At 39.6% G+C, this 27365-nt stretch overlaps 2 long non-coding RNA genes across 4 annotated transcripts in view; both read right to left on the reverse strand.

Annotated features, from left to right (window-relative positions):
- The window catches only part of LOC122238008, a 76636-nt gene extending 51160 nt beyond the window's left edge, over window positions 1-25476 (reverse strand). For all 3 annotated transcript variants that reach the window (XR_006216926.1, XR_006216925.1, XR_006216924.1), the window contains exons 1-2: window positions 24833-25476; window positions 10831-10893 (exon numbers count right to left, since the gene is read on the reverse strand). This is a non-coding gene — a long non-coding RNA (uncharacterized LOC122238008). The remainder of the gene's footprint in view (window positions 1-10830; window positions 10894-24832) is intronic.
- Window positions 25477-26102: 626 nt separating this feature from the next.
- LOC122238009 lies at window positions 26103-27101 on the reverse strand. The gene is made up of 3 exons (XR_006216927.1): window positions 27011-27101; window positions 26815-26875; window positions 26103-26247 (listed from the first exon to the last, which is right to left on the reverse strand). It is a non-coding gene; the product is annotated as an uncharacterized LOC122238009 (long non-coding RNA).
- Between the last annotated feature and the right edge of the window lie 264 nt (window positions 27102-27365).

A 27365-nucleotide genomic window follows, 5' to 3' on the forward strand; every position in this document is an offset into this window, starting at 1 on the left:
TGATTCTTATGAAAATCCCTTTGAAAAAAATCATCACTTTGATTAGACCCTATTTGCCTTTCTTCTTGCTTTCTCCTTGGCATACACTTTCTGACTGATGAGATGACCTATTCCTTAACATGCTTATGTCTTTCCTTAACTATGATCTAGTTATAATGTCATTTGTTTCAGCAGCCCTGAGAGCTTGTTTGACAAGGAGAGCAACCCTCTATGACAGTTAATTGGGTAACAACTCACTTTTATATCAAGCTAAGTTGTCTGCATCTTTTAAATAGATAATGAGCTTAGAATCTCTCCTCAGGCATAAGAGTGTAAAGAGGAGTAAACTCTTTGAGTTGGGGCATTTTCCCTCCTTGGGCATAGATGTGCTTTACTTTTGGACCCCCACGAATGGTCACTGTGGTCTAGTGTCATTGAGTAGAGACAGAATGTTCCTAAATTCCTGGAAATTCACCAGATGGTACCAGACTTCAGCAAACAAATGGTGACTTTGGCTTCCTTGTGGCTTCTGTCTTGACTGACATAAATCAGCCTCCACAAGTGGACAGCTGATGTTTGTAGTCAGAGAGAAATGTGCTCTATGGCTTAGGTCTAGATTCTGCAAAGACTAAAGAGGTAACAATGGGTTTGGGTGCATTAGAACAATTGTTGGAATTACATCTGCGGTCACACTTGGGAAAAGTTTTCATCTTGCTCTCACTGAGATTCTTAAAAGCTGCTTATACAATTGTAATTCACTTTGAAACTTTCTGAAAACAAACTTCATCATGAGATTTCTAAGGAATTTTTAGTTCTGGTTGGGTCCCATACTAAGAGAAAACTAAGTAGAAGCCAAGACGTGCTGCAATCCAGACATGTTTATGAGGAGGCAAATTACCACAGGTGTAAAAACCTCTCAAGAGCTCACCGAGTTTAGATAAAATTAAAAATAGTTCATTGCAATATTGTGAAATGTATGTTTGTCACACATTCTTGTGAGTACTAAAGCATGATTATTTCAAAGGGTTGTCAAACCGATCTTGTATTCGCAGAATTTTTTGTGTACTGATGATTTATTTTTTGCTTGTGGGTTTGGTTCTTCTTGGCCACAGTGGATTGTTCTCTGTATAGTGTATGGGTTGGAAGGGCTTAAAAGACATATTGATGAGGTTTACAACTTGCTAGCTGGAACCCTTCCTTGTTAGTGAGGGGTAAATTCCAAAGATTCCCCTGCTGAGAGCAGACTTGAGGACATGTGCCTCCTTAGGTAAGAATAAGATGCTCTCTCAGACTGAGGCACCCAGTTCTAATGATCTGGGCTTGCATCGGTGGCTCTGAGACTTCATCAGAAGTCTACGTGAAAAGGGGTGAAAGGCACAGTGAATATTTAGAGTTGCAAACTTAATGCACATCAAGAGCATTGCCTGTGTGCTCAAATTGATGACCAAAGCAATGTAGTGTATTACTGTGTAAATGAATGACCTGGTTTTTCAAGAGTTAAACTTGGAAGAACCCCCAGGAGAGAGGCAGGTGGGGTTCCAGGTAAGGGACCACACAAGACTTGATTTTCTCTGGCAGAACTGGCAGAAATTATGCCATTGATGGAAGAGCCACTATTACATGAAGAGGCCAGAAGCCTTTGAAGGTTAATAGAGTTTTAAGTTTTATATTTCTTCCTGGATACATTAAGCCATGCGTTTAAATTTTGTTTGAATTAAACTATGTACAGAGGTTTCAAGTAAAGCAAGTGGTCCATCTATCATACATTCTCCATCCTTGAGTTCCACTTCTCAATGTGAACTTTTTTTGCTTTTGCTTCTGGTATTCCTCTCCATTTGTCTAAATAGCAAAATATTTCTTTATTTAAAAATGTTAGACCTTATTATTTGATTTTTTACTACAGACAATATTTACCCCCATCCCTCCCACAGCCCTCTCTCAGGTGTACATGGGACTCTCCCCTATCATTCTAAAACAGTTGTTTTGCCACTTTTGACTAAGTCGGTATTCAGTATTTACAATATTTTTGGTTATATAGACGTCAACTGCTAAGCCACTTGATATAATAAAGTGACTTTCCTGTATTTTTTACAATTTTTGCATTTTGCATTTTGAGGTCTTTTTAAAAGCTAATAATTCTTTTTTAGTTCATTTACTTATGCATTCTTCAGTCATAAAAATCTCTGAAAGAACTGACCAAACACATCAAATAAGAGGTCAATTTAATGATTTTTTTTTCTTTGAGTTCTTTAATATTTCCCCAAGAGCTTTCAATTTTCTTTTTCTAGTCTTCCTTGTCAATTGCCAGATCTTCCAGGATTTTTTCACAGCCGTCTTGTCCTTGTTTTGTCTTGGATCTCACATTGCTTTCATGTTTTCTGCCCTATTGATTCACTCCCTAATTTTGTTGGAGTGCATTCTCCAGTAGCTTTCTGAGAACAGGTGTGTAAGAGATGGATGTTTTGAAGCATTGCATGTCTGAAGATATCTCTATTCTATTTTATCAGCCATTGGTACTTTGGCTATAGGATTCCGGGTTGTGTGTCATTTTTTCACTATCTCTTATTTTAGCTTCCAGCACTGCAGCTAAGCAGTTTCATACTATTTTGATTACTGATCCTTGGTAAATGACTTTCTTTTTTGTCTCTCTGGAAGCTTTTGCAATCTTTTCTTCCTTCCTTCCTTCCTTCCTTCCTTCCTTCCTTCCTTCCCTCTTTCCTCTTTTTCCCCTCTCCCCCATCTTTCTTTTTTCCATTTAGGGTGTTCTTGCTGAGAAATTTGAAATCACAGACACATGTTCTTAAGTTCTAGAAAATGGAAAACTTCCTTGTATTTTGTCATCAATAATTTCCTCTTTGATTCTTTTGAAAGATTATTTTTCTAGGACCCCTATAAGTTGCAGGTTGATGTCCCATACTGATCATTTTCTGACCTCCCCCCTCTGTTTGTCTTTTGGTTCTACTTTCTCAGTCAATTCGTCAACTTTATTTTACAGCATTCTTATTGGCTATTTATACTTCTTCTCTCATATCTTTAATCTCCTAAAGCACTTTCCCATTTTCTGAATGTTTTCCATTTACGTTATTCTGCCCTTATTACATGGTTGTAAACTCATTTCTAACTTCTGTGGGAAAATTAATTGAAATGTTTCCTTTAATCTTTTTCTTTGGCCTCTTCTTTTATGTTACAGTCTTTTTCCAATGCCAGGTTTTTCTTTATATTAAAGAAATAAGATGTGCCCCTGTTTATAGAAGTACGGAAGATTATTCTAAAATTTCCTCTTAATTAAAATAAACTTATGGAAAAATTATATGAACTTTTAATTAAATGCTTTTTAGGCCTGCACAAAAGAGTCTGCAGAGACTAAAAACAAAGTGAAAGAACCTTGAGGTTAAGACACATCCAAACATGCCTCTATTGCGAGGAATTCTGAAGAGAGAGACTGAATGAGATTGCTGGATTGGATGGGAGGCTGGATGAGTAATTCCATCCCTATCCTCTTTGGACACACCTTTAAATATATTTTATATAATTTCTCATTACCTTAAGTTTCACTGCAGCATATACAAAGTCTTTATATAGTCTTCCCCCCATCCCCCAGTTTTACCATTGTGTAAGGCTATGAAAAGCATAGTGAAGATTAAGGAAGAGGGTCAGATACCAACAAGATTCTTTATGGATGAAGTTTTAGAGACTTTTGATCTAATGGGAGCAAGGGAAAGCTTTCTAACACTTAGCAACAGAAATTTAGTGGAATAAAAAATATTTCTATTATTTCCTTCCACCCAAAACTCTTCGTAGGGATAAAGTGAGGTAGGTTTTCCATAGGTGACAACTTCTTTCATTTTCCAACTTGAATTTGCCATGTTTCAATATGGATTTTTGTTTTGTTTTGTGAGGTAATAAGCACGAGATATTTCTGTGTTCAACGTTTTATCAAATCTCCTGTTGATGCTTGCTTAGACCTTTCGTAGCAAATGACTATTTCATACTTTCCAATTGGGATAGCATGGCTAAAACAGGAAGATTTCCTTTTCCCATTTTAATGACAGATCCTTATTTCCCTTTCGTTGTTTTTCTTTTAAACAAAGTATAAAATATCTTACTTCACTAATTAGCCAAGAAAACGAGATTTACCCCCTCATCCTTTTGAGTTTAAAAGAGAAGTAAAACTCTAATATCAAGGGTCTTTAGAATAATGTCTAGATTAAAAGTGCTTCAGAAACACAAGTATTAGAAAAGAGAGAAACATATGTCTCAGGAAGCAGGTGGCTGTACAAGAAAAGAATGTCTATACTGGCTGGCCTGCATTTCTGGAAGCTAGAAATACTGCACAAGCACAGCCTTAATATAACCATAACAGACAGCAGGGTATGACTTAATGATCAAATAATAAATAACAAAGAAAAAAAATGAAGCTACAGGTGTTAAATGGTGAAGTGTGACAATGGAAGTCCTGGACTATGGAGCAGAACTTAGCAAGTAACTTAAGCACTTCTGCAGCACTGTAAAGTCTCTGGATTGAACTAAAATCTTTTTTAAGAAAAGAAATTATATATATATATATATAATATAAATGTTTTATTCAAATGTACTCCATCTATTATTTTTGTTTAAAGTTTATTTATTTATTTTGAGAGAGACTGAGAGAGAGAGAGAGAGAGAGAGTGCATCTGAGTGCGGGAAAAGCAGAGAGAGAGGGTAAGAGAGAATCCCAAGCAAGCTCTGCACTGTCAGAGTCAGAGGTTGAAATCAGGAACCATGAGATCCTGACCTGAGCCGAAACCAAGAGTCAGCTGCTTAATTGACTGGGCCACCCAGGCCCCTGTACTCCATCTATTGTGGCAGAAATTGTTTCTAATTGGCTGATCATCATCCATTCAATGACTTACTTAACAAACCTTAACTGAGTGCCTGTTCTATGCCAAGTCTTAAGCTAGGCACAGTGGATGCAGAGATGTCCCAAAGTTCATAGTCTAGTAATAGAGACAAACACCAACTTTCCAATTAGCACTATAGGAAGATGAGTTCTGTGGTGAAAGGAGGCAACAGATGCTGTGTAAGAAGAACTACCTAACCCAGCCTAGAAGACTTTCAAAGGCAGCTGATATTGAGGCCACATAAGAGTGGAAAGGTTAGGAGGATTCTTCTAGGGTGGGGAAGAAGTATATACAAAAGCCTGAGAGACTTGGCTCAAATCAGCAATTTTGAGTTGAGTATATTGGTATATACAGTGCAAGGACTAGATGGGTAGACTTAGATAAAGGTGTTGCCTAAAGTCACTGTGAAGGCATGGCAGGATTTAGAAAGATCAAACTAGTGGCTAAAAGTGGAGGTTGGGAGACCAGATAAAAGGTTGTTATAATAACAAAGTGAGAACTAATAAAGTCTTAAACCAAGGAAATCACAGTTGACATAAGCAGATACCCCAAATTTAGGAAGTACTCCAAAAGAGCAGAAATAACTGTAACTGATGACAAATTTGATGTGGAATAGGGGAGTAAGGGAAGATGATGAGTCAAAGATGATATTCAAGTCTCTGATTTGAAGAATGGGTATGGGTGTTGCCAACTATGTAGTTAGGGTAATCTGAGAAAAGAAGCAGATCTAGAAGGAAGCTAATGGGTTCATTTTGAGATGGGTTCTGTTTATGGCATATTTTTTGGCATCCAAGTGGAAATTCCAGTAAGTGGTTATATATAAAAGCCTGGAAGTCAGGAGGAGGGCGATCTGGACTTAGCTATGTACAATAGGGAATTATTGAATAGTCATAATAGTTGTTGTCATCATTAGTATAGATGTATTTGTCAGGTTGGCCAAGAGATAAAGGTATAGAAATATCAACTTTCAAGGAGAAGTGGAAGAAAGAGTATGTTATAAAAGGGACTGAGAAGGACTAGCTGGTGAAGTCAGAGTATAACCACGTGAGAGTGGTCTTCCAGAGTCAAGGAGTTCAAAGAAAGAGCTGGGTCACAGAGGTAATCGCTGCAATGCAGTCAAGTAAATTAAAGATCAAAAAGTTGAGTGATGATATAAACCATCATCCAAAATAGAATAAATTTGAGAGAGAAGGGACTGTGATGGTCGCTTTAAGCGTCAACTCAACTGGACCATGCAGTGCCCATATATTTGGCTAAACATTATTTCTGGATGTGTCTGTGAGGGTGTTTCCAGATGAAATTAACATTTGAATCATTAGACTGAGTAAAGCAGATTGCCCTCACCCGTTGGGGTGGGCACTATCCAATCAGTTGAGTCTGAATAGAACAAAAGGGCAAAGGAAGGGAGAATTCACCATTTCTCCACCTGAGTCAGGTGAGTGTGAATATTGGTTTCTCCAGCCCTCAAACTGGGATTGGCAATCCTGGTTCTCAGACCATCAGACTTGGATTAGAATTTACACCATCAACTCTCCTGGCCTTTGATCTTGGACTGGAACTACACACAGCCAGCTTTCCTGGCTCTCCAGTTTGCAGACAGCAGATCTCAGCTTCAATAATTGTAATAAAGCCCTTTCTATATCATTTATCTCTACATCTGTATCATCTCTATCTTTCTCTTTATCTATCTCTGATCTATCTATCTATCCATCTTCTATCTACCTGTAAATCTATTTATCAATTTGTCTACACATTCTGTTGGTTCTGTTTCTCTGGAGAATCCTGACTAATACAGGGATTGTTACTAATGACTATGATAGGACAACAAGTATAAACCAGAAGTTCTCTATGCAAAGAACTACATTTAGAAGAATTATTTCAATGAAGTAGTTGGAGTGGGGTTGTAGATGGCAAGAATAAAAGAGTGAAGTGAATGATAAGTAATTAAAATACTTATTAACAGACTATTTTTTTGAACTGACTTCTATTTAAAAGGGGAGAGACTGAGTGCAAATTAGAAGGGGATAGCAGGTTAAAGGCAAATGTTTTGCCCGGCAGAGGCTTGAGCAGCCCTGTATGCAAAAAAGAACGGGTCAATGAAGAGGGAGAAGTCAGGGAATTTACCATAAGAGAATAAATGATTGAACCACTGCTGTATGGGAACTGGAGGGGATGGCAGGATTAGCTTTAGAAAGAAGGATAGAATATCTTGCCTAGAGAAATCACAGAAAAAAATGAATGGAAAGCAAATATAGCAACATATGGGTGGTGAGTATGAGGTTGGCCAAATTTCCTCCTGATGGTCTCTGTCTTCTCTGTAAAGCATGATGGGAGGCCTAGAGCTCAGTATGGATTACATACATACATTAATAGGGAGCTTGGGAGACACAGGTAAAATGGTATGTTACTCTGGATAGTAAGGGACAAGCTGATTAGGAACATGACAGTATTTTCAGGCAATATTAAGGGCCTACTGGGCACTATTAACTTGCAGTGACATGGACCTACAGAGTTTCATGTTTTATCCATTTTAAGTAGTGGGGATCACGGGATTGGTACAACAATATGATGCATGAAAGAGTGGTTTGAGTTCTGGATTATTGTCCCCATGGAAATGGGGACAGGAAGAGGCTGACTGATGGGTTAGACTAGGGAAGTCAATAAACTTCAAGTCTCACTAAAATTGGGAAACAAACATGTTATTAGTACAAACACAGTAGCTCGAAGGATAGGAAACTGTGGATAGGTTGGACATAGAACTTTAAGATTTCAGAGGTGTGTGAGCTCGGGGTGATGGTGAAGTCCCGGCTACGGCCATGGTTGCATGTATACAGTGGAGATGAGATATGTTCTGGAGTTGCTGTTGGCTAATTCAGCCACATGGTTGCAAAAATTACTAAGAACAATGATAAAAGTTAAAGCAGAGAGGAAAACCTTAAACCAAGTATCACTGAGATGACTGAAGTAAACAAAGAGATGGAGATAATGTGCATGATATAGCTCTTATTTTTTGCAAGAATTTAGAGAAGCAAAGATTTTGTGTGGCCACACAGAGTTGAAACTGCAAATGCTGCCTTTCAGTATAATTCTTCAGTGGGCTTTTAGGCATATGGTATCATCAGACAGAGATTTTCACAAAGACATTGAGATCTAGGAAATGTCCTGTGAAGAGGAGAGTGGAAGGGTTTACAAGAATAAGAGGATTGTCATGAGATAGGAATAAAAGACAAGCTGGGAATAACAGTAATGAAGAAAAAAAGTATAACTGAGAGGTCAAGCTGCATTTTTGGAGGTGAGGAAGGATGAGAGGCATTCACTTATTGAAGTTTCTACCCTGTTCTAGCCTTCCTAGCACTTAATAGCCCCTGAAATGTATGTGTAGAGCATGGGCTGTAAGCTCCAAGACAGCAGAAATTTGTAGCATTTTGTTTATTGCTGTATCTAAAACACACCTGGCACAGAGCGAGTGTGCCACATTTATTAAAGGAAGGAATGAGTGAATCCTGGGAGGTGGGACAATGGGTAATGGGTAATGGGCAGCGGTTAAGAGCATGAGCTATTAAATCAGAGAGCTCTGAGTCAGGGCCCTGGCCAAATCTTGGGAAAGTTGCTTAACTTGTTTAAATTTCAACTTCCTTATCTATGAATTCTAGGTTAGGTTGGTAACTATACTTCAGAATTTCTGGAAGCATCTGGCACCTAGTTGGCACCCAGTAAATGGCAACTATTGATGGCACTATTACTTTAACTGTTTTATTTGTTGGGAGGAAATCTGGTAGGACAGTATATAATTTGTAGCTAGAGCTCTGATATATATATATATATATATATATATACACACACACACACACACACACACACACACAATTATATACAAATATATATATATAAATATATCTAGCTACAAATTATATATGTTGGGAGGAAATCTGGTAGGACAGTATATAATTTGTAGCTAGAGCTCTGATATATATATATATATATCTTGATCTTTGGCATATATATATATATATATATATATAGCTAGAGCTACAAATTATATACAATTATATATATATCAGAGCTCTAGCTACAAATTATATGCTATATATATAGTGTATATATGTAATATATAATATACTATATATATTAATTTAACCAGGCTTTCAAGCAGAATATTGGTTAAAAATCCCAGAAAGCTTATACCAGTTTCAGAATTAGTTAACTCCTTAGAAAGTGAAAAGCCTTCCTTGCTTTTAATAAAAACTGCAACATTTCTACCTGGTTACTTTTAACAAGTGTTTTTTGTGTTTTTTTTTATATCAATTTTTTGCCTACACCTGGACACCCTAAGCAGAAATATAGGATGTTCTTTTTTTATTCTGTGAATAATACAAATATTTTTCCTGTTTCAAATCTACTCAACCTGGGAAAAGGTAAAACATTATGGGAGTGTGTGGCTGTGCTTTCTAGTTAGTTTGCACCTTTCCTGAATTTTCTTTGACTTTGTAAACTCTTGGGTTCCAATGACAATCACTGCCTACAGTATTCAATTTTCCCAGAAATCCTGAGTGCACATGAGTTATGAATAAGAAATATTAACATGAAATTATTTTAATTTACTTAATTAATAGGAAATATACTGTCTCCAATGTGCCCATGGATAATTTGGCTATGATCTCTATCAGCAAACCCCCTTGATTTACCTAATCTGCTATTTTGTTTCTTCTCTGGGTTTGCATTGGGATCTTGTGTTTTAGATGAATGTTGGCTTCCCCCCCAACCCCCCGCCCCAGTTGACTCTAATTCCTTCTCTATCAGCCCTGAAAACATCTTGTTGGGGGTAAGTAGCTCATTCCTTTTCCAAAACTTCACTCTAATACCCTTAGAATGTGCATGATTCATGGGAAAGCCAGGAAAATCGCTTCCAACACTTTTACACTGATTCTGGCCCAGCCTACAGTTTCCTCATGCTATGATCCTTTTGCTTTTTTTGCTTTCAAAATCCACAGACTGCAAAACAGCTCCCACCCATTGAAATGACTTTCCTCGCAGATCACCAAAATCTACTCTGATCTTTCCATGTGGGGGAGGTGACTTGATTCCTTTCAATGTTGGAAACCACCTCTCATTTCCCCCACGCACCAGTGAACTTTGTGGCCTTTTCAAGATTTTGCTCCAATGCCAAAGATCAAGTCCAACCTCCTGTGACATATTCTTGATTTAAGGTTGTGGGGTTTCCCAAATGATGTTGAGTGTTCAACCAGAATATTTTAAATGAAAACTTGAGACTTTTTTTTTTTTTTTTCAACAGAGCCATAGTCGTGAATCTCTCATGTCTGCTCTCCTGGGTCAGTTTGTCCTACTGGACACAGAGCCCTCCTAAAAGCCCACACAGTGTAGGGGGTGAGGGGGGGGGGTCTCCACATGATGGTGTGATGCTGCTTTGATGCTGCAGCTGGCCAAGTGGTCACTGGTTGATTTACTCAGCAGGAGATTTTGCAAAAATTAATTTGATGAGAGTAAAATAAAACTATGCCTCCCCCCCCACCCCCGGAAGCTGTAGTAAAAATGAAGCAATAAATAATTTTGATTATTTTGATTAATTTTGATTAATTAACCCTAAAGAGACAATAGAAGAAACATAAGGTCATTCATTGGTAAGGGTAGTTGCTGGAACCCTACTGAAGCAAATGCCGGTATTGTTTTCAAGGTCAAAGACTAAAAGACAGTGAAGTTAAACTTGGCTTGTTTCTCCTATGGCATGTGCTGAATGTGGAAATTCAGGGAAGTTTAATCTCTTTTATACACAGATTGAATTATATGGTCATGAATTTCTGCATTACTAACTAGCTTTAATCCAATGAGAAATAACTTGATAGAGGAAGAATACAGTGCCTGAAACAACCAGAAAACCTGAAAAAATTTTTATTCTATGTTGTGGCTGTAAAGAACACTGCAGTATTAAGCAGAATGAGATAAAAAATTTTACCTCTTTTCTTTCTGCTGCTCGATTTGCTACTGAGCCTTCTCTCACTCATAAATGCTGAATAATCTGTGAAGGAATTAGAATGTAAATCAGGCTTATGTAACTGTACCTGTAAGTGCTAAACTTGTTCGAGACTAGATGCAGTTGAGTATTAAGGGGTTTGTTTTTTTCAAAATCTTTTTCCTGATTAAAAGATCAACTCATCCACACACATCCAGACACACACATATTGTTAAATTGGTTATTAGATAGATATTCAGGTATGTAATTATTAGATTGTTGTGTATGAGCAAAGAAATGGGAGAAATTGAAAGCGCTGAGGTAGTTTCAATGAACTCATAATATTTGATGTATTTTATTACTTAAAATATGTCTCTGAAGGAAGAGAAAGATGAACGAATAAAGTATTGGGGGCACAGCTTCACCTGAAAATCTCATGTGAATTTCGTGCTTTACTGTGTATTTACATCTGTATAATGTCTTATACCTACAGTATCCTTTTAAGAGGAAGAAAAATAATGCCAGTTTTTCTTCCCCAAATCCTTGAGTAACATTAGTTTTCCAGAGAGACATGTTCCGTTTTTATCCAGTAGTTTTGTGTACCGCTGAGCCCACGGGAGTTGCCCTAATTCAAAGGGTCGAAGCTCTGTCAGAACAGTGGACACACTAGGATACCTATATAAAAATGCCAGCTCCTGTGCCTCGCCAAAGTCCAATTAAATCTGAGTCTCTGGGAAAGATTCTTAGCATTGATATTTTTAAAAATCTCCCCAGGTGAATCTAGAATTTGCCCAAGGGTAAGAACCAATGCTGTAGGTGGAGGCTTACTACAGCTTGAGGACCAGGGAGGAGGTTATATTAGATATGATCTGTCGTTATACCTTTCTGCACATCAACCTCTCTTTGAACTTTTTCCCCTCATCACTGGGACCCTAGAGTAGCGAACTGATTGCCACGAAGTAGAAACACGGTCTGCAATGAAATCCACGCCTAGTGTATATAGCCCGATGGGACCCAGCATTCAAGTCACTAATTCTACAGAAGAGAAATAGAACTACTAATTCTAAACACGTTGGGCATGGGTTTTTTTCTCCCTCATGGTAACTTCCTACATCTGAAGAAAATTTTAACGTGATAAATTCCAAATTGTTGAATTTTGAATGTATTTAATAATTATAATTTTTATCAGTTTGACTTTTTAAAACCCCACCAAATTCTCCTGCAATATTTTCAGTATTTGCTGAAGGATGACATCCCCCTTGCCTTAATCATGTGCCAGATTACTCGTAAACCTGGACCATATGCCACTGCAATTTGCTGATGGGCCCAAGCTGTTTTGGTAGATAAAAAATCCAAGGGGATTAGAATGGCTCAATCCTCACTGTGAACAGAGCAACGGCATTAGGGCAGCTCTATGCTTTCCGCTCTCTCCTTGTCCATGCATTCCCTAGTTTCTCTTCGTTCAGGTCACTGGTAACCCCAAACCAGAGATCGCATCAATGCCTGCAAAAGATGTATATTTCACCCTGATAAGGCTTTCTGTAGCTACGTCAACAGAAACCAAGTTTCAGAGACCCAGATCATGCAAGCAAGGGAGTAAAAATCATTATGTGCAAAAGTAGGAAATATTTCCTCACTTTTGGCTTTAGGATGGTCCTGGGGGGTGGTAAATACTCTAAAATTGATGAGTGACAAAATATCTTTCTCCTTTATTTGGCTCCTGGTTTCTGCTCGGTACCGTTAATGGTGATATTCTCTGTCATTAATATTTGAATGACTACAAGTTTTTCTGTTTATAATAAAGTGAACCTCTATGAATTCACTTCAGAACTCCTCTGAATCTTGAAATCAGAATCAGATGTCTGATTAAATTGTTAAAATTCAAAATGACCTTTGGGAAAATATAATTTTCTGGAAGACACTTTCCCACACTCCCCTTTTCCTTTCTTTGCAGGTGAAACTTTCCTCAAATAAGGAGGTCATTGTGATTTATTTCTTGTGTCTTGAAATCCGTTTTCTTGATAGCAGCCCTTGTTTTAAGCCTCTGACATGGTGTGCTTAAAGATAAAGCAGTAAAGCATTTGGTTTGAAGTATACTGCTAAGAGTGCTTTAAAACAGTAGGAAAATGCTGGTTATTCAGATTTCTAAGTTTCCATTAAATAATTTGCATACTAAATAGTTAATAGTCCCAGTAGTGGGGAGTTTTTTTTTCGTTAATCACACATTAATTAATTAGTTCATTGATTTACTAACTTCTTACATTGTCTCTTAATCAAGTTTCTTTTAGTTAAAAGTGACACAAACATAACTCTACCATAAGAAACAAAGGAACTTGTATTATTATTATTATTATTATTACTATTGCTGTATAAGCAAGACTCAGGTACAAGATTGCAGGATTCCAGCAACGTAACCAAGACTCCCTTTCTCTTGATCTCTTGCTGTTGGGGGGAAAACCACACTTAATAACACTTCTGACATCAGAGGTGTGGGTTGTGGGTTTATTCCCAAACTGCCCAATTCTCCAACACCAGCTGAGTGTTCACAATTCAATTCAATTCTGACACAATCTCCCTGGAGATAGCATCAGATTCCAGAAGTTAAGGGCTCAATCCCACAAGACTGTCCCCACTTCAGATACCAGTCACAAGTCCCAGGTTGTCACCTATATTTCTGACTGCCTAGCTATAAATCAGGGTTCCCACAACCCCCTCTTTGGGTTCAATAAATTTGTTAGAAAAACTCATCAAACTCAAGGAAACATTCACCGATAGTTACTGGATTATTATATAATAAAGGACATGATAAAGGATAAAAATGAACATTCAGATGAAGAGATACACAGGCAGAGGTCCGGAAGGGACACACGTACGTACAGAAGCTTCTATCCTTATGGAGTTGGGATGAGCCACCCTCCTGGCAGGTGGATGTGTTCACCAAACTGGAAGCTCTCTGAACCTTGTGCTTTAGAGATTACAGGAAGTTACACGGGTTTTAAGAGTTCTGTGTGAGGAATCAGGATCAAAGACTAAATATCAGCAGGAACAAGAGGCAGAGACTAATATATGTATCTTCATGCAGAAGGAGGACACAAAGATAGTGCCCACCTTTCTAAGGTCTCTGGAGAGGATTACAGAGGGTGTTTAGAAGTATGTTGAACTAGCAGCCTGCCCCTCAAGCCACAGCTCTGAAGATAAACTAATAGGCCTTTCTCACAGAAAGACTGGTTTGAGCTGGTTGCTTCTGTACTGGGCCCTGAGGTAGAGCCAGGGTGTCTGAATGAAGTATTTAGGAACTGTTTCCCAGGGCACTATAGCCTTGTGGGTCTTGTCTATGCAAGCTCCATTGACATTCAAAGCTAGATGTTTTGGGACTTCTCTCAGCACAGGTCTTAAAAGTTGGGTACCAAATGTGGGGAAAGCACTTCTTCTCTGAGGAAGCTGGGGGTTATGAGTTCCCTCCTGATGGTGGATCACTGCACTGGGGCTGGGGTTTCAGGTGAGATTGTGTCTCAGGCTCTCCTACCCATTTTGATGCAGGTTTTTCTCATTCATCTGATATGTATTGTCTGGAGGGAATTTAGGTTTCTCGTGTTTTCCAAATTATCACTTTATCTGCTGTTTCCATTTTCTCTAGTTATGGAACAGGCTGTAACATAAGGAGAGGTGCAACACCATTGAGGAAGGAACTATATATATTTCTTATTATTTCACACCTGTCTTTGTTGGTCTCATTCTCTCCTACTCTATGTAAACTTTTCCATGTGGCAGGTGATATGTTTATACATAGCCTCAAGTTCATATCATCCCAATTCAGGGAACTCACAGGAATGAAAAAGTTCCCAAAAGCTTCTGCATGAAAAAATCCAGGGATGGTGGCCCCTGTATGTATTCCTGAACTGGTGACCATGACCATTGGATTGATACTGTGAGTGGTCAGGTCAGAGTCACATACCTCACTTTGTACCCAGGTTCTAATAAATGAGTTTTTACTTGGTCTCTTCTTGTCTTTTCCACACTGGTATGGAAGGCAAGGTGTTATGGTAAATGTGCACATAATTAATGTGACCGCTGTGAGCTTAGGATTTCAAGTTACTTTCCTAGTGATTTTTGGAATACTGCAAGCTAGTTAAACATATTTTTTAAATTATTATGCTTCTACTGCTGAACTCCATCCCTGAACTGGCCTACAAAGTGAATACATTTCTAATTTTTTTTTTTTGTTCTGAGATCAATTATACCATAAAACCCACAAAAAAAATCTCTGCCACATGGAAAATATGTTAAGGTAGATTGATTTATAGTGGTCAGAAAATAAAACAACAGAATTTATGATGAATGCCCTGAGTTATAAGAAATGTCTTTCAGCTATCAACCTAAAAAATGTCAAAGTCCCTTTGTGTCAAATGGAAGCTTAGTAATACCAAACTTGTATAAAGATGTATTTACTAGGTTCTGATAGTTAAATAAATAACCACTTAAAAGATTCTTAAAATCTTCAGATCTTAAATAATTCCTATAAAGAGAGTATAAGATGTGGGAAGTGTGAAACCAAAAATGTTTTCACTCATTAGAGATGACCTTATATAATTTCACCACTTCTGAGTTATCAGGGCATCTGTAACTTGTGAAAATGATTTTCATATTTTATTCCCAAATATTATGTATTTTCCCTTTATTTTGGAAAACATGTAAACATACAAATGCACATATTGAGGGACATAGCTCCCATATTTAGTTACACCAAGTTGTTAGAATATGAATTAAAAAATCTATTTGATAAGGCATCCCAACAAAAGCATAACTAAGTATAGCAAAATTCTGTGTCCTTGTTCCCTCACAGAAAATGTCACCTTTCCAGAGGTGCAACAAACTGGAGCATTGGGATTAGAGAAACGTCAATAGAGTCAAGTACATTTTTCACTTGTGGATTGAAGGCGCAGTAGGGTAAGCATAATTTTTTTTAATTCTTAAAAAAACAAAAAGCAAATAGTGAATGGAAGATCAATGTGCTGGTTTAAAGGTTAAGCAGATAGAGAAAGGGAAGTCTGTTTCCAAATCTATTTTCATACAATCAGTTTTGAGAAGGTCATGAGAGGCAGTATTTTAAATAGGTTAGAAACTGCAGACTGATTTTTTAGTATGATTATGGCAGTTGACATCTGTATTGGGTGCTCACATGTCCTGTCTTACATCTTCTTGGGCCATTTTTACTACAGTTCTTGGTGCAGCAACCAGGGGTGTGAGGCTGTAACATGACAGGACTTTGCCTCAGCTGCACAGCCACATCTGGGCTTCCATGGAGTAGAATGAGGCTGAAATTGAGTCAGCTGGTGCAAGTGCTATAGACACAAGGAAGCAGGAAAAGGTGACCAAGGATAGGATAGGGTGCAACTTTTAATAAGGTGGTCGCTGAAGACCTCACAGGGAAGACAGTACTGCTATGAAGGCCTGAATGGAGTGAGAGAGTGAGCCTTGTGGGCACAGGAAACAGAGTGCAGAAGCTCTAAGGCAGCAGCATTGTCGGAATGCTCACCAGGGCCAAGTGTTCCTTGACAGAAACCAGACAGGCAGAAGAGCAGGAGAAGAGGGGAGAGGATGATGCCAGGATGTAGAGATCCTCACAGGCTTCTCTAAAGATGGTGGTGTGGTCTCTGATGAGCCAGGAATGGAACGGAAAGTTTTCGGAGAAGGGATGACATGATGTGGCGGGTGTTGAGACTAGAATGCAGAGTGTGTGGGCAAGTGTGGAAGCAGAGACATCTGTTAGGAAACCAGTGTAATAATTCAGTCAAGAGACAATAGCTTTGTGAAAGGTGGAAGCAATAGATGCGGAAGATGAGGTAAGAATCTGGATATATTTAGAAGGTAGCACTAAAAGAATTGGCTGATAGGCCAGATATGAGGAGAGAAATGAAGGATAATTTCAAAGTTTTAACTGAAAGACAGGAGGGAAAACATTGCTATTAACTGAGGTTCCAAAGACTGACAGTTGTGAGGTTTGGGGAGGGGGTCAGGTTTTGGATACAGTAAGTTTGAGATACCTACTGGCCATCCAAATGGAAATAGAAATAAGGCAAGAGGGTGGGCACACGCATCTGAAGTGCAGGAGAAGGTCTGGGATGGGTTGTAAATTTGGGAGTCATCATCCTATAGATGATATTTAAAATCACAAAACCGGATGAATCGCCGAGGTCGTGTGTGCAGAGAGAAAAGAGAGGAGGCCTGAGGGACTGAGCTCTGGGTCATGCCAAGGTGCAGATGTTGGGGACCTAACAAGAAACTTGCAAGGGAGCCAGGGAAGGAGTGGACATGGAGGTATAGGGCAACTGGGAGAGTGTGAAATCTTGGCAGCCAGATGGAGAAAGAGTTTGAAGAGTGTCAAACCCTGAAGGGAGGTGAGGGGTAAGGACTGAGAATTAAGCACTGGATTTAGCAATGCAGAAGTCACTGGGGACCTGGAAGAGCCAGTTCAGTACAATGGTGGGGGCAAAACTCAGAGTCAGGGAGACGAAACTTAAAAACAATGAATACCATGAATGCAAACGACTTCTAAAAGGAAGACCAGACCAGAGTGGACTTAGAGCTGGAGGGGGTCTGTGAGTAGAAGAGAAGGACTCTTTTTCTTTCTTCTTTTCCTTTCTTTCTTTCTTTCTTTCTTTCTTTCTTTCTTTCTTTCTTTCTTTCTTTTTTCCTCTGGGAGAGATGATAGCATGCATACAAACTGTTGGAAGTTATTTGGTGGAGAGGGAAAACAGGGAAAGAGAAAGAATTGCAGGATGATAGGAAGCTTGGAAGAATGCACGTGCAAGAAGGCAGAGAGGTGGCTAGATGTGGTGATGCAAGAAGCTGTGGGGATTGTATTTTCATTGTTTCTCTTTCCCTGTTGAATAGGAAGCAAGGTCAACGGCTCAAGTGAAGGTGGAAGCAGAAATGTGGGGCATATGAGCATAGAGAAGGAGGTTCCAAATGGTCCTCTAGTTGTGGGGAAGTGGATAGATTAGGGAAATGGATGTGGTTTCCAAGGAAAATCAGGGGCCTGGTACAGAGTGGTGCACATTTGAACTTGTGTGCTTTTCCCAGCCGTGTTCAGCCTGGGGGAGGAACAGAGCAATCAGAGTTGAACTTAACCGGGATGGGGTTTTTGTCAGCCCAATAGGCTAAAGTGAGAGATGTGCAAAGGAAGGGAGGGTTACACAAGACAGGATTTCCATGACTGCAATGGTTTTATGCTAGAGAGATTCATGTTTTCTTTCAAATAAGTTTCCTACTGTGACTTCAGCCTTTCTACTAAAGGTAATACCTCTTCTTCATCCTACTTCAGAATTCCAGAATCATTGTGTTTTCTTTCCTCTCACTCTCCAGTTACCCCAACGACCAAGTAGCAGCATGGTGTCACAGAAGCTACATGTCCCACTGGTGACACTGTCACAGAAGATACATGTGGGAGCAGACCATACACGGAGGGGTTAGAGCAGGGTAAGGCAGGAAAAGCCGCTCAGTGTCAGGATATGGAGGTTCTAGAAGGCTGAGTTAAATACTATTCTTAATTAGGCAGGCATCCTCAGAGTGAGCATCCCAGGAGAATCAGGAGGAAGCTGCAGGGTCCTTGGTGAACTAACCTCAGTAATCTGACTTAAGGAGGAACTTCTTTTTGTAAATAAATGTTATTGGAACACAACCACATCCATTTCTTTGCATGTTGTCTATGGCTGTTTTCGCACCAACAGCAGAGCTGAGTGATTGCAACAGAAACTATATAGTCGGAAAAGCCTAAAATCATTACTACATAGCCACTTAGTGGAAAAGGTCTGCTAACTCCTTCTCTAAAAAATAAAAGTGTCCTAAGCGAGAGCTTTCAAACTGACCAATCATGGCCTTTGTTGTAGAACTGAACCTCCTAACATGTAATGAAAACCTACAGTATTTATAGAGCACTATCCACAAAAAGATCAAATTTCTCAGTGAGATTAGAGGGAAATTCCTACCCCTCATTTCCCCTCTCCAGAGATATTCCCTAAGACAAGACAAAATACATGAACTGCACCCAGATTTAAACATTAATTTTGGGATGTTTGCCAGACCAGATGGTTAGAAAAGCTAAATACCATTGATTTATTTCTTACCCTTTATGAAGCAACATTACAGACAATGGACCTTATCAGAACAAATGAGAATAAACAACAGAATGCAGATCAGAGGAGAATTAAGAACAAATGCTATTGGATTTTATTATGCTATAATTAATTTTGTATATAGAAAAGCACTAATTATTAGCAAATTATAAACTCCACCAACCAAGCTTTAGTTTATAGCAGCTGGGCAAGGATGGACTTTTCTGTTTTATGAATGTCACTTTTCCTCGTGTGACACTTTTCCATCATTTCCGGTACCCAGAGGATGTTCTCTTGCAAATGCATCAAATACCTTTTGAGCACTCTACACTTTAGCGGCCAGGAACACACGATCCCTGCAAACAATGTCTCAGTATAGTGGTGATTTGCACCCAGAACTGCAACAATAGTTCTTACTTGTTTTGGATCACAGACCCTCACGAGAATGTGATCAAAGCAGCAAACCCCTTTTTTCGAAAAACGTGCAAAGGCGCATATAAACAAAATTCTGCATGTGATTTTGAGAGTTTATTTTATTTCCTGAAGGTCATTTGTGAAACTGCATTTGGGGGCTAACCCTGTTTTTAGAATCTTTGTGGTATAGCATGGGCACAACTGAGTAAACGTGCGTGTGTGTGTGCGTGTGGGCGCCCATGAGTATGTACAAATGTCTTAGTCCCTTCAGGAAATTAAGATGGAAATGTATTTTCTAGGTGGGCAGATTGATTTGTGCAAAAAGTGATGAGACAGACATGACAGAGGAATTGAGGGAGTTCAGGCAGTTTGGGATGACACTACCATAGGGAGGAAGACTGAGGCCTTGGGAGAAAAGGCTGAGAAGAAACTATAGCTTGGCTCCCACAAGTCTTTGTATGTTGTATGAGACTTACCTCTTTTGCTTGGGGAATCGTACATCTTTAAGGAGCACACACGCCATTGGAACTGGCATTGACCACAGAACACTTAAGGACCTACATTTGCTTGCTCCTGGCTGGTTGTTTATTGCTGAGTTTCTCTTCCTTTTTGTGTGTAAAGTATGTTACTAAACAAGGATATTTATGTGTATCCTTTCATGGTATTTAATTTTGTAGCAGTCTAGATTTTATTTTACCTATTTCACTCACAAAAACAGTGAGAGCCAGGGAGATAGCTAACTTGCTCAAGCCCACACAACTGGGAACTGAACATCCCTTTTTTTTTTTTTTTTTTTTTTTTTGACTCTAGTTTCTATACTTTTCCCTCTAGGCTTACAATACTGAGCCAAATAAAACTTTTTTAAAAGAAGAACTGATCATTTCTGGCTAATGTAGCTATTCCCTTAGGGTAAGTCAGATTATTAATTAAAACCATACTTTTTTTTTTTTTTTGAGTCTGAAACATCTTTTGTTTACTTATTTCCATAGGGTATTTCTTTCTCTTTTTTCTTTTTGTCACAGGATATATTTATATATTTATTTTTTTTTAATGTTTATTTATTTTTAGAGAGAGAGAGAGAGCACGAGCAGGGGAGGGGCAGAGAGAGGGAGGCACAGAATCTGAAGCAGGCTCCAGGGTCTAAGCTGTCAGCACAGAGCCCAGCGCGGAGCTCAAATTCACAAACCATGAGATCATGACCTGAGCTGAAGTTGGATGCTTAAACAACTGACTGAGCCACCCAGGTGCCCCTATTTTTTTTAACATTATATTCAAGTTAGTTAATATACAGTGTGGTCTTGCCTTCAGGAGTAGAACCCAGTGATTTCTCTCTTACATATGACACCCAGTGCTCATCCTGAAATGTGTCCTCCTTAATGCCTGTCACCCATTTAACCCATCTCCCTGTCCAACACCCCTCCATTAACCCTCAGTCTGTTCTATGTATTTAAGAGTTGCTTACGGTTTGCCTCCTCTGTCTCTGTCTATCTTATTTTCCCTTCTCTTCTCCTGTGTTCATCTGTTGAGTTTCTCAAGTTGCACATATGAGTGAAATCATATATCTTTCTTTGACTTATTTGGTTAGCATAATACCCTCCAGTTCCATCCACATTGTGGCAAATGGCAAGATTTCATTCTTTTTCATCGCCAAGTAGTAGTATTCCACTGTGTATATAAAAACCATACTTTTTAGTAAGTATTTTTATTTAGTAGTTTTATTTAGGCTGAGAATTTTGGAGGGTATGTGTTAGAGATCCTTCACTCGTGTCCACCCTTCCTTTGGTTTTTATTTTAAGAAAGATAAAGCTGGAGAAAGGCTCATAGCTTGGGTTGAAGTGAGCAAACTGGACAGACTGGAAAGGATTGGCAGGGCTAAGACCTGGATTACAAGACCCTGGGAAATCCTCCAAGATAAGAATTCCAAGCAATAAACAAAATGTGCACGATAAAGAGAATTACACATTAGGAATTTTTTAAAATGTGTTCCGCCTTCTCCAGAGGTGGCAAAAATACATAACCACGATGTGGGGAAGGCACTGGTGGCCCAGGGACAGGGGAAACTACCTATTCACAAATAAAGCCCTCTCCAGTGTCAGGTGTGGCTTGAACTCTCCCTGTGAACTTTGCTTTGGGGCATAATGGTTTATTGCCAAAAAGGTTGTCCAAAATTTAAACCTAATGAACACCTGAACTCTTCTTGAAAACTACATGCCAGTTAAAGACCGCAGATTCTGAGGTGATAAACTAAGAAGGGGACAGTGGCTAGTAAATTCAGGTTGTGATAAGCTTTAGACCACTGAGCCATCAGGGAGATCAGGCTTAGGTGTGGCACTTTGACGTCAGATTAGCACAAAGTAAATACTCAAAATTCAACAAAAAATGCAAAGATAATGGTGACGGACGACGCCAAAGAGGAGGAGGCTTCCGTGGATGAATCTGGCTTGATTCACGATTGTGCTTAGGGCTTGCTCTGCAGGTCAGACAATAAGATTCATCACGTGGTGAAATAATTTGTAATGAGACCGTGAATCGTATTCACAAGCCAAGGGAAAACATTGTCAAAGGCCCCTCCCACTGGTGCATAAATGACAGGGAAGCATTTCTGGAGCGGGGCTTGTTGAGTACTGTTTGTGTGTTCCCCTCTGCAGGACAAGCATCCTCTAGTCCTGCTAACACACAACCGGTCAAGACACAGATGTTTATGTGGAAGTTTCTGTGACCTTTCCGGCATGCTCTCCCCTCAGCTGGATCCCAAACACAGTCCCATTTCACAGCCTTGCATCATCTAGTAGGAACCCAGCCAGGTGGAGAGGGAACAGCCTGGGAAGGGATGAACAGGAAGAGCCCCAAGGATTCTACAGTGGGTCCAGAAACCCCTTCGCTGAGTAAACTTGAGGAGCCCAAGGGCACTTTCATCAAGCACAAGCACAGTGTGAGAAGAGACAAACCAAATGCAAGTTGAGAGTGTGACCACATTGAAGGGCAACTGACACTTGTCACAAGGCTAGAAGTTTTGTATGTTTTTTAGCCCTTGGTAATATGACAGACATGTTTACTAAAGCCTAAGAACAGATGCTCTTGATACAACCATAGGGCGTGAAGTCCCACAGTATCTTCATAACTGAAATACGTATTTTTAAGGTCTTTTCAATTGTTCAGTGTTACTGATCACATTGTGACTTATTTTTTTTTTTTTTAACATTTATTTTTGCAGGAGAGAGATAGAGTGTGAGTGGGGGAGGGGCAGAGAGAGAGGGAGACACAGAGTCTGAAGCAGGCTCCAGGCTCTGAGCTGTCGGCACAGGGCCTGACGCGGGGCTCGAACCCCCAGACCGTGAGATCATGACCTGAGCCGAAGTCAGATGCTTAACAGACTGAGGTGCCTCTCATTTTTGTTTTAAATCTGTTTCTAAAGTGACTCTTCAGTATTGTCGATAGATCCATAATAAGAACTAAAATTATTTTAAGGGAGTATCAGTGATCATTTACTCTTCTCCCATTCCCTTAAACTGAAAGACATGGTCATGACTGGAATTCTCAGAGATAGGAAATGATTTTCCCCTCCATTTTGGTTCTTTGAACGGTTTTCCTTGCTGCTTCATGGTTTCCAAGCTGGCTATTATTGTGGAACTTTTTAATCTCTCTGTGCCTGTGGAATTGTGGCTACCAAATGGGGGTGACATCAGAATTTACTGGATACAGTTGTTGGAGAATGAAATGGAATGATAGATGTAAAGTGCTTAGCAAAATGCTGGGACACAGAAAGTGCTCAGTAAGTGCTAACTATGATCGTCTTTATCATCACCATCATTATTCATTTAAATTCAGGTTAGTCAAGGATACAGTAATTTTTAAATGATACATTTTATGTTTGAAGATAGCATATAACTTCTGATTATTAACTTTACATAATTATCACTGCTATCTAATTTGAAAATGCCCAAAAAATTTTTTCAGCACCCTCCACATTTGCTTGGTAAGGGTGTTATATGTACGTAGGAAACATTTTTTAATTATTTTAGATTTTAAAAATAACCAGATTTAATTTTCAGGCATGACAATGTTGAATTTGTGATAAATCTGAAAAGCTGAATGATTAAACTTTGTTGATAATCATTTGCATTATATGTTTTGTCTAATATTTAAATCTACTGTGCCAGCAGAGAGCCTGTGATGTTTTAGAATTTGTTTATTCAAAGAAAACATGGAAACATTTGCGTACTGATGTGGAATGCTTAAAAAATGTGCCACGCAGAGGAAAGTTGGAAGCAATGTCTGTGAACCTCAAACTCATCTTGCTTCTTGCATTTTTAGGGCACCAGATTCCCAAGCTGTGTTGAGAAATGTCCAGAGATGAGTGGAAGTGTTTTGAAATCAGAAAAGAAGTGCGTCAGTGTCTATCTGCCACAGCATGGAGACTGCCCTTTGTTTAAAGGCGAGCCAAGCATTGTCTCTGGACCTTCATGTGCACATCCCAGTGACATAACTGGGAGTGTCAGGTTGAGATCCCTCTAGACTTGGCTACATCGTGTGCTGGATTTTTAAAACAACTTAGCTATCAGAATAGTTTCCAGGCTTAGAATCAAATGCAATGAGGATAAAATGCCCCCATAAATTAGTTTTCTGAAAGCTTCAAATATACTTTAAGTGAGGTGAATCCTGATATAATAAACGAGTTTCCCAGGTTCCTGTGTAGAAATATAATGCCTCAAATTGGGTAACACTATCATGTTTCAGAAATCCCTCCATTCTGGGTTACCATAACATTAGGTTTCTTAATAGTCACTTGTCTTAGACATTCTCTGAAGGCAGATTCTAAGGCAAAGGCTTTTGTGCAGGTAGTATATTCATGAATTGCTGGAAGGCAAGAAGGAAATGATACTGGAAAGCAAGATGTGGAGGATTAAACAGGAAGGAGGAAAAGCCAATTTAGGGATGAGTTACAAGGTTGGCCACACCAGTGGTACTCAAAGTGGTATTTTGTTTGTTTTTGTTTTTGTTTTTGTTTTGTTTCGTTTTTCCAAAGAGCCTTATGTATGTGTTTCAGAAGTGACTAACTAGGGTATCAAAATGGTGGACACATCTTTTATCTTCTGTCCCCCACTGGTCAAGGGAAACCACGTTAATGCTCCTTTGCACTTCTGAATGATGCACAGGTTCTTATATACTTTCCACACAGGTGCATCAAAACCAAAACCAAACAGGGGCACCTGGGTGGCTCAGTCGGTTAAACGTCTGACTTCGGCTCAGGTCATGATATCACGGTTTGTGGGTTCAAGCCTCACGTTGGGCTCTGTGCTGACAGCTCGGAGCCGGGAGCCTGCTTTGGGTTCTGTGTCTCCCTCTCTCTCTGCCCCTGTCCCGCTCATGCTCTGTCTCTGTCTCTGTCTCTTTCTAAAGTAAATAAACGTTAAAAAAAAAAAAAAAAAAAAAAAAAAAAAAAGCAAAATACCAGGTAGAAACTGAGAGATACTTACCACAGGCCTCAGTCAAATGTTGTCAGGTTGCCCCTATGGAAAGCTGGGTGAAGCTTTCAAAGAACAAGTCACCACGGCAGTCCTGGAGTGGGATGTGGAGAGGGTTTGAGGCAGAGTTCAAGGCACATCTACTACAGTCCATATCTTTTACCTCTCAGTTTCTCTCATTCCCATTACAGAGTCCCTTTTAAGGTGGTAGGCAAATTTGAGAGGATTTAATAAAAGGTTAGTTGAATGAAGGTTATCCTCACTGCTTGGATGTAAATCCTAAAGCCATAATCAGTATTTTCTTTCCTCCACTATGTACTTTGAATTTCCGTTATATTTGACTAGTAGGAGGGTCTAACTGTGTGCCCAGTGGAGCCACTCGGGACCTTTATCCTGAAGCCTTAGCCGCCTGGCCCTTGTTGGGCTGTGGTTGCTGTACCTGCTGATTCTTAGTTACCACTAAGTGCTGAAGCACCAAAAGACATCCCAGGGAGCCTCCTCTTTTTCAGATATATTCCTCCCTGTCCCCAAGGTGTAGCAGCAATTCTAACTCCCCCATGGTTGTTAAGGTCAATTTTTATCCCCTGTAGAGTTAACTCTTTGCTTATTGGTTCCCTGGCATGACGAGCCCAACACGACCAGATGGTAATTGTACCTCCAGCTACACTAGAATGCTCGCGCTGCACCCTGGGAAATAGAACTAATGATGACGTAATGTAAAGGATGGTGATGAGAAGCATGCATTCTGAAAGTGTGTCACCAGGAGTGATGGTGAGAAGTACCAGCCCCACTTCTACCCTTGGTTCCCACACCTGTATATCCAATGAACTGGGGTCACAGAACCAGAAATGAACCATTCATTCAGAATACAAACCACATTCTGGAGGACCGCACCTCACAGGATGCTACTTGAGCTGGTGCCTTTGCCAAACCTCTCTACTATATTCTATAGTCCGCTCTTCAGCGGACTTCAGCTGACATAGTACATGGTAAGTCTAAAGTGTTCTGTGGATATATATCTATTCTTTTGCCTCTTTTGGGGTAAAGTGGGTCTATTCTTAAGATGAAGCAGAGAGAAGAAGGAAGTATATGACAAATACATGTGCAGTTTTCTATTCCACTTAAATAATGATTTCGTGGTGGATGCAACCTGTTAAGGCAACAAAATTCATTTTGCAAATTATTCGGTAAATCCAAAGTGCCATGCAAAAGTTGTGGTTGTTTACAGTGATCACAGGAAAAGGAATTTGGCTAAGAAAGCCATCCAGACTGGTGCAGAGCTGTTTATTTGATTACAGATAGAGCCAGGCTGATGGCCTGAAGTACATGGGCAGCAAAAGAGAAACGGAAATCCCTTGATGTCTGCTATCTCCTCCTCACTCTCCTTCTTTCTGCAACAACTGCTTTAGCTTCAGGCACCTTGAGTACTGTGGGCAATTTAGAAAAAGAAAATACAACTTGAAATTCTGAATTTGCAAGGGACTATAAGAATAATTGATAGTAATGAGTTTAAAAATCAACTTTTGAGGGGTACCTGGGTAGCTCAGTTGGTTGAGTGTCAGACTCTTGATTTCTACTCAGGTCATGATCCCAGGGTCATGGGATTGAGCCCTGCATTAGGCTGTACTGAGCATGAAGCCTGTTTGAGATTCTCTCTCTCTCTCTCTCTCTCTCTCTCTCTCTCTTTCCCACTGCCCCTCTCTTCTGCTCTCTATCCCTCTGTCTAAAATTTAAAAAAAGTTTTTTAAAAATCTACTTTTTATTGCCATCTTACTAGCTGCAAAATGTTTTGAACCATGAATTTTTGCAATAGTGCAGCACAGTACATTTTTAAACTTTGAATAAAGAATAAACTTCACAAAAGGGGAGCGGGCAGAGTGTGTATACAGGCCATGAGGTAGGCACAGCACAGCACGTGTGAGGGGTCAGGACAGTCAGGAGAGGTAGGTCCGTGCTGCTGCTGGAGCTCAGACATGGCGGCTATTGTTACTCACCCAAAATCCTCAGCAACAACTGGGCTGTGAGGGCCTTGGAGCAGCTGGAGAAAACAACACCCTGTGTTTAAGAACATTAGCTTCAAGGGGCTGGAAGCAAATATGTTAGATTCCCCCTTTCTGTCTCGATCCCCATGCAGCTTATTATGAAGACGTCTTGGGTTTTGAGCAGTTCTCCACAGTGAAAGGAACTCACCTGGGCGCCACAGATGACACCTTCTCTGTTCGATTTGCTACAGGGTGTGTCTCCATCTCCCGGCAGCATGAGATGATGGAACCGAATGTTTCAATGACACCAGTGAAAGTGAAAGTGAGGGAAATACGACATTGGGTACATAAGAGAAATGTGTCATTCAATTTCCAGACCAAACAGAAGCTTCTTCTATAGAGTACTCAGAAGAGGAGTCTGCCTTAACTCTGGCCCCAGAGGGAAGAAAGAGCTGCCCACGAGACTGTGACTGCTCACGATGTGAGTCAGACCTCAATGCCAAGGAGCGTGTGCTGTGTTTCATCTTATCGTGAATTGCAATAAACATGTATGATACATCTGA

Source organism: Panthera tigris, chromosome B1, assembly GCF_018350195.1.
Source record: "Panthera tigris isolate Pti1 chromosome B1, P.tigris_Pti1_mat1.1, whole genome shotgun sequence".
NCBI lineage: Eukaryota > Metazoa > Chordata > Mammalia > Carnivora > Felidae > Panthera > Panthera tigris.